Here is a 12,929-nt window from a genome sequence, read left to right as displayed (position 1 = left end):
GTATCTCATGCTTTAGGCCCAGTTCTGTCCTCATGTTCTGTTATCTGCTGGCACCCATTCGATTTGCCTGGTCCTGACATGCCAACACTTATGGTGTCACAAGCTCTATATGTGCTCTTTCGAAATTAACTAAAATCCATGTAACCAGGCACAGCACTGAAGTCTGTGCCACATAACATGTGAAGTTAAAAGAAGTTTTCCCTTTGGGTGAATCGAATATTATACATCTGTCATTCACACATCACAGCCAATAAACCGGGAGTTTACACAGAGAATTGATGATTGGGGCACTTATAAATCAACCACAGTCTCATAAAAAGTGTCAGTATTTTTTAATTAATATTCCAAATACAAAAGTGTGAACTCTAAGTATAAGTCCAATCACATTAATCACATTAAAATCCCTCAAAATACATATCACATAAATGCTAAATAGTTTTATCAGACTAAAACATATACATATCAAGCTAATTAAATCAAATTAAAACATATACACATCAACAATCATATGAACATATTAAAAAAGGAAGAATACAAAGAAGCGACAGTATGCTATGTCATTTAGAGCGTTAATTTGGACCTGTGTATAGACAGCATTGAGCATGGGTCTAGATTCCCTGTCTACAACTGTTTGCTGACTTCTCCAAATTTAACTTAGTATACAGACGTCAACGCGTTTCGATGGTGAATATGATTAGGTACCATCTTCTTCAGGACAATACTTTTTATCTTCCTCAACTTTTTAAAAAAAAGACCAAATCTCATGTTTGCCAGTGCAACTGCACTCTGTTGGAGTATATTCTTATTACTCTCCGTGCCGTGATACGATAATCACTGATAAGTGGATCATTTCTTATATATTAAATTCTTTCATAGGCACCAGCTTGGCAATATAAACTTTACGGCGAGGCCCTTCCCCGAAGTCTTGAAAACCTGATACAGACTGTGGGTAATTAGAACTCGGGTACCACTTAATTAACTTTCGGCTTGTTCTTCGATCTTGAAGTGGTCATATGTGTTCGGGATAAGTCTTTTATAATCTACTTTCTTGTTCGTGGTAATGTATCCAACGAAAGCAAGTCTCCCGGGGTGCTCGCCGCGTCTATCGTCCGCGTAGTGAACTTCTTTTAACTTATCAGTTACTGGGTGCACCATCCCTTTGGTGCAAGAGCCCCCTCTCCTTGGTTTCAAGGCCACATAACATGTGAACCTGTGCACACAAGGCCAGGAAATAGGTGAAGGATGCACAATAAAACCAGCAGAAACCCAGAATGAGCCATCAACGTTAGTGAATCCAGACTCCTATACACACATAACACCCAGGAATGTTCTAGACGGCGGATTTCACGGATTTTGAAAAGAAAATTATGATAAATAGTGCATTTTGCATAATTATTTTTCAATATATTGGATAAAAAACCAGGGCCCGGATTTACATACGCTTTCCTTTGGGCTGTGATACTTAAAGAATCATTTCTGTACTGGAAGGGACCCCTTCTCATGGCCGGACTGGCCATTGTGGGCACCTGGAGTTTCCCCTGTGGGCCAGATAGTTGGGGTCGGTTTTTCTACCTGTGGGTACTGTTTTTGTTACTGGGCCTGGTTTTGCTGCAGTGCTGCAATATTGCCCCCCCTGTAACAAAAGCAGGAGCAGTGCTTCTCACTAGCACCCCCCAAAGCCAGCCCCCGGGGCCGGTCTGAGCAGCAATCTCCCAGGAATGGTTGCTGTTCCAAGTCCGGCCCTGAGCCTTCTAGTATCAAAACTATGCTCCAGACAACGCAGACACCCTTGCACTATGGTATGAGGGTGTCTGCATTGGTGCATGGCTGCCTAACGTGCACCAGTCCAGGGAGAGAGCAGGACAGCGCCACATCTTCTTACACATATCACTGTTCTGCTCTTTCACGTTTGCCCTGCATTGCAGGTCATCTATGTAAGCCTGGCCCCCTAGGTTTTACAATTAATAATTAAGGGTTTGTTTTGAGAGTCTCACCCTCCTAATGGTGATTGGAGAACTATCTCTCCAAATGTTTGTGAACAAATTGGTCCATGTTGCAGCCAATTCCCTAAAAATATATTCCTTTCGTTCAAATGCATCTCATTTCAAGTGGAATTCAGACTCAAAGTGAAATGTGCAGGTCTGATAAATTGAATAATACACACACCTCACAATCCCAGGTCTCTGACCGCAAACCTTTACCTCAGGTTCTAAGCGTCTTAAAGGCCCTGACAACAGACAACGCTCAGCATATAAAGAATTTACAGGTTTGGGCAGCAGCCATATCCCTTAGGTATAGGCTCTGGCCATAGACAGCAGAGATATAATATTAATAAGCTCATAGTAAGCTAAAAATAGGCGATCACTGAACACCTCCGAATGACTCATGATGAACCATTGTAGAATATAGTGTGCCGAGCACCAGTGAAAAGGCGTCATAGAATAAGCAAATAATTCCCCTTTCTCAGAATACATGCAAGTTAAAATATAAATTCTAAACATATTTAGAAAACCTGCTCAGTTTGCCACCCAATCCCAGATGTTAATTTCCTCAAAAATACAAGCTCTTTAGGCATAAATTCAAGGTTTGAATTTTCCTCATAATAGTATAGTTTCATCAAATACCAGAACTTTGTCTTCAAACAAAAGTGTATTTGTTTTGTGTGTGAGGGCCTATGTAACATTGGCATATGGGTACTTCAGGTAAGGGATAATCCTTTCATCCTATTGCAAGTGCCATAGTACATAATGCACTTGTAATAAGGTAACAGGATATTTGTCAAGATTGTGACAGAGTAACCCAGCCAACAAACTCTAAATGAGGCCCTTAGCCATATTACCAATCATGGTCTGCTAAAAAAATAGATATGCTGTCCTTAACCCCTTCCCCGCTCATGACGGAACCGCTCCGTCATGAGCCACGGTTGCCGTGTGCTCATGACGGAGCGGTTCCGTCATGCCACGACCGTTGGCGGCTGCTCCGCCCACGCGGCGCTGTTTCCCCGCCTGTGCGGGGGGACAACGCAACTGGGCGGAGTCATGACGGAACCGCTCCGTCATGAGCACAGCTCAACCGTGGCTCATGACGGAGTGGCTCCGTCATGAGCACAGCGCCACCGCGCTGCCCCCCCCGCACCCCCTAGCGCTGCGGCGGAATTCCCGCCACAGCGAAGGGGTTAAATAAGAGACTTTTATTTTTGTCAACATTGTCTTTTATTGAATTTTGTCAGTGCACAGAACAGTATGATGCAATATAGCCAACTTCCTGTAGCATAAAGCGTTAAATCTATAGAACAGATCACTTGCATCTCTCTGAGGAAGTGATCAGGACAGCAATCATAAGTACACAAAAGTACCATGTACCAACACCAGTACAAAATTACAATACCCCCTCGAACTCCCATCCCCCTCCCAATGAACTCCCACCAACTAAGGTACATGGTAAATTAATCAATAGGCTTCAGAGAGCAGGGTCCACTAGACCAGCCACCAGGCAGGTGTGAAAGCTCCCTGAGGGACCGCCGCCCTCCACCAGGCCCACCCCATATGGAACTACTAAAATTGGAAGAGATGTAGTGCTTGTGTTCATGTTGAGCATGAACCGAGAGGAAGCCACTGTGATAGATACTCCACCAGGGGACCCCATATATAGTCAACATTTTCAAAGGAGTCAGAGAGCACGGACATAATTCGCTCCATGGTGAGAGCCTGCCAGAGGTGGCAGTGCCACTGAGTCATGGATGGTGCTTCTTTCTCTTTCCAGGCCAATGCCACTGCCATTTTCACCACCCCCAGGCATAGCCATAGAATAGATCTATCTCCTGCAGTCTGGCGTTTGAGGAGATCAGCCCGCAGGCTCAGAAGTGTAAAGCCCGGTTCCTAAGATACTGGGTAGCCCAGTATGTCTAGAATTTGTGCCAGTATTTCTGACCAGAATGGCCTGATAGTCAGGCAATCCCACCAGCAATGTTTAAAATCTCCCCTGATTGTGTGGACCATTGAGAGGAGATTTGGGGGACTTCTGGAGGAACAATGGGGAATAGGCAAAGGCAGGATGTAGAAAAAGGAAATAAACTAAGCACCTGTACTGACACCAGGAAAGAGATGGGAGGACCTTTTCCCACTTGTCCCTTCTTAAAACCTTCAGTATTTCATTCCTCCATTTCCTCCTTTCCCTGTCCTACCCCTGCCTTACCTATAATCCCATATCACCCTCACTCCTTTATCTTCATTTCCCTATTAGCTCAGGCACACATTGCTAATCCATTACTTTTTCTTGGATTTCTAATGCTCACATTCTAACATTTTAACATTTTAAGTGGGTTGTCAATCTACAAATATCATTATGCCAAGGATTACACAAGACTAGGGAAACTGTGTGTACCATGCTTTAAATAGCAGCTTCTGACATGACTTCACTTTCTTCTCTTTTTTTCTCTCAGTTCCCTTCTTCCATGTCTTTTCTGATATATCTGGCACTCAGTATTCTCATTCTTCGTCCATCCTGCATTATTAATCATACTAATCATACTAACTGGCCCTTCTTATTTCCTTCTCTTTCATTCCTTTTAATTTCAGGTACTCATAGTTTCTCTGTCCTTAAATCCTTTCCCTCTCTTCTTTATCCTTAATTTCCCCCTATCTATGTTTTTCCTCCATGTCCTTTCCTAACCTGTGTGCCTCTCAGTTATTTTCTTCCTGTCAAAGTTTCAAGATTCACAAAGTCAAGGGTAAAGTAGCTTATGCAATGCAATTTCATTTTACTTTACTTACTGGTTCTTATAATACAGTATTTATACTTGGAAATGCATTTAAAAAAACAACAGATGCCAGCATGCAAAAATTATCAAAGATTGAAAAATTTGTGCATATCTGACATGGAAATCTTTATGCCTCCAATTTCTTTTTTCCATCACATTCCTTCCTCTTTCTGGCTCTCTATCCGGTTGTCTCTTTCTATTCTTTCTCTTAGTCTCTCTTTCGAACTCTGGTTTTTTTTTACGTCAATCCTTCTTGCTGTCTGTGATTTAACGTTTGCCCTCTAAATTTCTCCCTGTTCATTGGTGTCTCTGTTCTTCTACGTTCTCTCTCTCTCCTATTCACTGCTCACCATAGGTTCCTCTTATTAGATTTTTATATGCAGCATCTATCAAAATGTTTCTCGTTGTCTCTCCTTTTATTCTCCATTTTATCCATAGCTTTTATACTCTCTCTGCTATTCTGACTCTCTCCTCCTTCCTCCAGTAGGAGCCTCCGTACATCAACTGTCCAGGAGATGAGATACATTTGAACATCTGGGTGAAATTCATATTTACAAAAGAGGACATCATAGGCTCAAGTTTGTAGGACCTAGAAAGACGTTGATGTAGTTTAAGCAGTGGGGATGCATATGCTATTCCTCTTGTGGATCATGCATGAGGGGAATACCACATTACAGTAGCAGCACATGCTAGCCCATGCTGCCTAATGAAACAGCTTCTGTTTCCTCTTGATGCCCTTTGAGTTCCTGAAGAGCCCATCACTTTCAGTATATTTGCCATCTTCTACTTAGCCCAAACATCAACTCGTTTATATTGCATCCTTTTATAAAATGTGAGGCTTTTTTATTTTACTTTGGCATATTTGAGTGAGGATTTGTGGAATACAGATTACTCATTAGGAACTATTTCTATAAATGCAAGTATAGTCATCCAACAATATACACGTTTCAATTTTACATTGCTGTTTTGAGGGACTAGTTTTACTGTCGGAAACCTGTACAAACATTTGAAAAACAGAAAGTACATTTACTAAAAGGACTTAAAGACTGAATGACAAAAACTTACAAAAATACAAAATGAACACCCATTAAACAAATGTATAATGGAAAAAGTGTAACCAATGACAATTAGGCAAAATCATATAACCCAATTTCTGGGACAAAGCTAAAAGTACCAGGGAAATTTCGGTGTCTGTGGCCATAAAACTATACCAAAGTTACAACTAAGATAGTACATGAATGTAAGAAAAAAGAGTCAGGTTCATCGTGGAACACGGGGAGCCAAATATATTAAAACATTAGTTCCAGAATTGTATAATTGTTCTTTTCAAGATGGAATCCACAAACATTTTCATCTGCACCATGTGCGAATTGAGGATGGCATAAAATGTTCATAGAAATGTGTGTGACTGACAATGATAATTTAGGAGATTGCCCACAATTAAAACCCCCAACAATGGAGCTATCTATGGGCAAAGTGTCATAAGTAGATAGGCATATTCAGACATCCATTTAGACCAGTAAAAAATAATCTAGCTATATTCCTATGTTCAATTTTATTTTCATAAAAATGCCTTTTCTTTGAATTTGTTCCTGTTTAGGATTTGTGTTTGCCAGGTTAGAACAGATGAAATTGTTTAACATGGTAAACAGAAATGAAACAAAAGACCACAGTTTGTGAACCAGCACAATTGTTGTGGAATTTACTTCTATTTGGGGGTAAACTATGTATCCTGAATGTCCTCAGCACCTCTTTGCACAGTCCTTTTTACATTTGCATATGAGGTACTGCTACGATCCCAACATTATTGTCAGCCAACCTTTTGCTACCCGCCTGCACTATAGGCACTCATAGATTGCACAAATGTAGCATAAATCACCCTAGATGGGTCTCTCATGTTTTTGATTTTATTAATCAAGACATTTACTCTTGAAAAAGTTACTCTATTTAATGGGCCCAAAGCAATTTATGGGCAGTCTTTGTAGATGGCAGGAACAAAGGGTACAGTTTACACGGTCCATCAGTCACAGTCCAGGGATTTTTTTTCTACTTTTGTAACATCGGTTCATTGGCACTGAATTGGTCCTCGGGAAAAATATGTGACCATAGACTTAAAATACATTTTGCATTATTACCACCGTTGTAACCATGTGAATACTTCTTCTTGAACAAGCAAATATTATAAAAGCAAAAGCTTTTATGGAAATTAGGCCCAATGGAATTGGAAGACAACATATTGTCATGGTTAAAGTAAAAAAAAAACATTTTATTGTGTCTGTTATTATGTGTGTAGTATTCTTCCTTTTGTTTGCAACACACACACATCTTGGCACTCTGAAACAGCCTGCAAGTTGCAGAGAACAGTTATAAAATCACACACAAATATCTGATAATAAAAGATGTAAGGATTATTAGCACAATTGTTCCACTGGAAACACCTCTTCCAGAGGATGTGAAGGTTAGGTACATATACATTTATGATTTTTAGAACCTATTGGTCATATATATGAATTTTACAATTTGACAGTGTGGCATGCTCATCAAATGTAAGATCATTAGTTCTTATCAAAACATAGTAGGACTGTCAATAGAATGTAATATTGTGTGTGATAAAAGAGGCATTAGTAGGACAACATATACGTTTGAGCTATTGGGGGTATATTCACAAAGGCACTTTGGAGAATGTAAAGTAGTACTCCTGTATGACACTTTTATGTACTCTTACATGCATTTTTTAGTTAGCCATGAAACATAAAATGTGTAACCTAAATGGAAATTTTCAGGGAATATTAATGAACAAGCAGTGCAGCTTAAAAGGATTGTCCCATTGTTGCACTTTTGCATGAAGTCTGACATGTAAAGGCCAATTAACAAAGGTATCTAAGAGGATGTCAAATAGTTATTCAGAAGTCTTACTCCCTGTAATTATAAATGCTTTTGTGAATCAGCACATATATGTTGAAGTCACAGACTAGTCTCACACATTTATCAACATAGCAGAGATTATATATTGTGTTTTATTTGAAATACTAAATGTCAAGTGAGGTAAATGTATGAAAAGTATACAAAGTAGAAAAACCTGCATGGTTTATGGCATACATGAATTGTGCACTCACCAACTATTATAAACTACAGGCAATAAAAAAAAGCTTGAGTATAAGGAGGAGAAAGAAGCACTGAAGTCCAAAAGAGAAGTAAGGCAGCAGCTTTGTTTTGATGCAAAGCGTAACTTATTTTACCATAAGACATAAACAACAATACAATCATCTTGCTCACCACAGCTCCCAATTGAAATTAGTAATGACATTCTTGTTTACATTGTCAACAGTTCTTTTGCTGTGATTTTCCTCTTTACTTAGCCTTTTCTCACTTTGCTCTAAAAATAACAAATAATACTAGATTCAGAAAAAATCAATTTTTTGTAGAAATGCAATTGTCGAATGTGCTATAATAATGCTCTTGTTCAATATCACTGTTACGGATAAGCGGTAACACAAAGCATACAACAACTTGAACGTGCCACTGCATGTTCTGCAAAGAACACTGTAAAATGTATACAAATCTCTTATATGTCTACAACTCTTGCGCATTTTTTGAGAGTGTATTATTCATGGATAGTTAAAATTATAATTGCATACACTTCAAAACCAATTTCCAACCTGCACATATTACCTTAATTTTAAGAAATTGCTAATGTTTTATCTGATTTCATTTTATGATGAAATAGGGTGTTGAAGTTTTGATGGGCTAGTTTGAATTTACACAAAGCTATTACACTAATAAGGTGGAGGCCATATTAGTGATGACGTGCAGCTCATGTTACATTAATATATGAATCAAAATCCACAGTATATCTTTATTTGATGTTTTCAATCACAATTCCGTTTATAAAAACACCAATATAGTGTTCATGTTAGGTACAGATTGTTTAATTAACATGGATATACAGTAGACTACATGAGATATCTTTGCACATCAGTGCAATTATACACGTGCCTTTTATATACCAATTCCTCCTTTGCGTAATGCTGTTTCTTGAGAATGGTTAAAATATGAAAATCATATAGAAACAGTAAATTGGAGGTCTAAAAATGAAGAGCTACAATCTGATGTGACACACTAAAACTCTTCACAGCAGTTGAGTCTGAAATGTGCCTTTTATCTATTTAAGTATATGCAAAATGTGTTGTCTTTAAGGCTACATCTAGTCACTATTGCTGTGTCTCATGGGATTTTTTTAAACAAATATAGTTAGCAGTTTGCAGTGCCAAATAAACACCAGCCCCACCAAAGAGTAGAGAAGTTGTCAAATTCTGCCAAACTATGTCTGAGCCAGGAGTAAAAGCATTATTCATTCACCAGTATTTTCCCTCTTGTGTGTTTGGAAGAGGCATGGAAAACCTAATTATGCGTGGTGTACAAGATAACAGTCACTACAATTAAGAGATTGCAATGAAGAAATACCAGCACAGGAAGGGCAATTTAAAAAATACAGGTGAACTATATGTGCATTACATTACTTTGGTTCCAAATTAATTAGTAAAATTAGTTTTTTTACAAACAGAATTAGTGTCAATTTATCAGAAGTAATTGTGTAAGATATTCCTTTTGGTTGCCTACAAAACATGCTAAAATACCAATATTTAGATTTTCAAAAATAATTGCACGAACCTGTGCAAAAAATATTAAAATCATAATTTTAATGTCACAGTTTGCATGCCAAGGGATGTATTCTTACAGAAAAGGCATGGTTCTCTTGCTAGTGAAGAATAGTTTATTAAATATTCCCTAATAAATATTGACTTAGGACACTGACAGAAAAGCCAGTAAGTATTCCTTGTCAAACACTCTATGTGAGAAGATGTACTGTACGGAAGGGAAATGTAACACAGATCCAGACACTTTTTTGACATTTTGACACTGCAAAGCCTCTGTGTTCTAGGCTGTTTGGCATGCAAACTGTTTCCTTCATGTCAGTATTACAGCAATGTACACTTTGTTTTTTATTACAGCTTTCCTTGATGTCTTCGGACATACTGATTTGTCCTACTCATTAGAAATGAGGGACAGCTTGTGATAATTCGAACTAGATTCCTACGTACCTATGAAAATATCGTGACCAAAAATCGCCCAATTGCAAATTGGTTTAACATATCTTCTTCTATCGAATATGATTTTCTGAAAACATGAAAATAACACGGGCCAACAACACAACGACGCAGCTAATTGGGAGAGTTGTAATAGTCACAGAAATTGCTCGTATTTGTTTTAGAATGTACATCAAATAAAACCAGAATGAATATTGCGATTTTCGCAAAATGTATCTTTGAATGACCTATCCAAATTAGTTACAAATATACAGACATGTACTGTGCCTAATGTGACAAGAATCGTGCACTTAAATTGTTAAATATGATAGATAGGTTGCGTTCTATGACTGTGTGAAAAAAGTATGCACGTACAGAGAATCACAAAATCAAAGTGCTGCAAAGAGTTGTGATATTCTCTTTAAGGCATAGGTCGTGTAGCATTAATTGTACCCGTGGTTTACCGCAATGTTTTGGGATGCATGCCAGTCTAGTTCTCAGGGAAATGGCAGTAGTATTTTTGTTGTATGAAAACTACGTAATTCCGCATCAGGGATACAGTTAGGAAATGCACAAAAATGTTACACAAACATTTGCAGTCATGTCATTTAAACATTTTTTTAAGCGTGTTATTATTTGCTAAATACAAATTACTTAATATAAATATCTTACCATTCGTCATATGTGAGTAGTCAAATTATAACTCTTATAAAAGTGTCATGCGCCCTCGACGATCATAAAATCGCAATTACCTTCCGCATGTTCAACATCATTATCAATCATTTGTTCTTTGTGGAACTCTCAGGTAACAGCTTGAAGACATTTTAGAAGGCTGTCCTCGGCGGGCAAAAAAAAAAAAGTGCAATTGCAGCGAATGGCCGCTAGAGGCCTCCCAAGATTTGCTTTGAAAAAGCCATCCGTTTAAAAAATGGCTTGCATCTAACGCTAGTTAACAAAAGCAAAAGTAGTTGAAAAGATTCTATTGCTCGGGAAGAAAAGGCATCACTATTTATTACCCAAGTGAGTTCCAAGATGTTGATTAATGCTGCCTTTTACCTTAATGATGTTTCAAGTTAAAGAAAACAAGTTTAAAATGGATAAAATCCATTGAGGATGCATTAATTAAGCAGATACTTTACCATATGCTCGGGCTGGAGTGCTTGCCGGCCTTTCTGTTGTAGTTACCTGTGTAAAACCACCCCATCCTCTACATGAATGCCCAAGCTGAATAGCCATTTGAAAGCAGGCTTTAGTTAGATTCGCCATACAAGGGGCACTGTGTCACTGCGCTCTCTTTCTAGGAGTCACTAAGTGATTTCTATATCCGTTGTCATGGTGATGTAGCAAAGCAGGGGAAAATGGGGGCAACTTCAGGCTTTCTCTGTGCACTGGACTAAGAACTAAGATGTTGTTAGCAGGCATATAAAACATCAGGCTTTCTCTGGGCCTTCTTTTTGTTCTCTGATTGTCAATAAAGCTCATTTTAAGGGTAACAAGGACATCTAAATGTCATCTGTCACAGTGCTGGTAAGATTAAGTTTGTTTAGGAACTTGTGTGGAACAAAGGCTAGTATTTGTTCCGCTGATACAAAGCCCTTTTGGCGATCCACACTCTTGATTTAGACAGAAACTAGTAAAAAAAAAAAAAAAAACTAAGAAAGATCAGCTCAGTTGCTCGTGGGAGTAAGAGGCTTTTGACACGGCGGCATTAACACAATTTGAAAATAAATCTGGCTTTGAGTCAGTTCTATCATTTCACCCCTTTTGTACAGGAATAACTTTGGCCTTTGCCTCTCAAGCAAGAACACAGCTGTTGACCACGGCAAGCTTGTTTTAAAAACACGACACACACACCTGATAGTCCTTGACGCCATCATAAAAGGAGAAGAGGGGTTTTTGAAGGAAACCTCAATAACAATGGGAGCCGCATTAAAAGAGCGTTTGCCCGACAGTACGTCCAAATTGAAGCTAAAGATTAATGAAGACGTTGGCGCCATTAAAACAGACATGGCGGTTCAAATGATGTTCTTAATAATGAACGTTGTGGCTGCTTGAGAGGAAAAGCAGGATGTTCTATTAATCTGGCATACATCCCAGATCTCGCTCAACTTGAACCCTTCCACTACAAAATGCCGCTGAAGGACTTCATTTTCCTGTCATGTTTGTATGTATGGCAGTTAAGAGAAAATTCGCTTATCTTTTTTCACTTAATGAGAAGACAGTGAATACTAAGCCAAAATATGAGTACAGTAGCAGACGAGACATATATATATATGTTGCAAATGTTTTCATTAGCATGGGGTAATTTATGTATGGAATATATATTTTAATTTCTCATCTATTTTGAGTAATGCATTTTGTCCTTGCAATAAAGAAACACATTCTATTCATAATTTATAGAAGGGATTGTTATGTGTGGAAAAATGACCCCACGGTGTACTCCCAAAACCCATGTCCACAATATCGACCTACCTTTACATCGATTCTTCTCCATCGTACGGATTTAAAAATAAGTTTAAAAAAAGGGGTTTTAGAGTTCTTTCCTCCGATATATTATTCCCATTGCAAACCTGTGAGATGAGTTACTTATTTTAGTACCAGCACTAGCTTATACATAGATGCAGTAAAAACATATATGCATTTTCAAGGTTATGGTTAGTATTTATTTGGAAACTTTTTGCCTGGCGCACTATGTCTGCTAGGGGATTCTGTTGGCGGTAAGAGATATAGCTGGCGAAGACGGTGTTGGTAGTTTATGAATCACTATAAAAGCAGCCATGTTATTAATGTCTTCCTAAAAGGAAACACTGATGGCAGAGAACGGATTTCAATGTGAATAGAATTCCAAGTGATGGATCCCAGAATCAGAAAAAAGCATCTGGGCCACTTCTTGTATATAAAACGGGGATTCATGAGTTTCGGTTTAGAACCCTAAGTTAAATTGCAAGAAGGAACATATTTTTTATTTTTTTTGATGAAGAATGCAGAAGTTCAGTTATAGATCTTGTACATGATGCAAGAGGTTTTAAAATTATACACTTCCCCCTAGTCAGCCAGTAATTTTGCTTAAAGTGGGTTGCTAC

At 38.4% G+C, this 12,929-nt stretch overlaps 1 long non-coding RNA gene across 1 annotated transcript in view; it reads right to left on the bottom strand.

Annotated features, from left to right (window-relative positions):
- The window catches only part of LOC146785782 (uncharacterized), a 34,543-nt gene extending 23,924 nt beyond the window's left edge, over nucleotides 1-10,619 (bottom strand). The window contains exon 1 of the long non-coding RNA XR_014970484.1: nucleotides 10,519-10,619. This is a non-coding gene — a long non-coding RNA (uncharacterized LOC146785782). The remainder of the gene's footprint in view (nucleotides 1-10,518) is intronic.
- Between the last annotated feature and the right edge of the window lie 2,310 nt (nucleotides 10,620-12,929).

The sequence above is a fragment of the Triturus cristatus genome, chromosome 11, assembly GCF_964204655.1.
Source record: "Triturus cristatus chromosome 11, aTriCri1.1, whole genome shotgun sequence".
NCBI classification, from domain to species: Eukaryota; Metazoa; Chordata; class Amphibia; order Caudata; family Salamandridae; genus Triturus; species Triturus cristatus.
The sequence above is the reverse complement of the archived record's forward strand: the minus strand, read 5'-3'. Positions and strand labels throughout refer to the sequence as shown.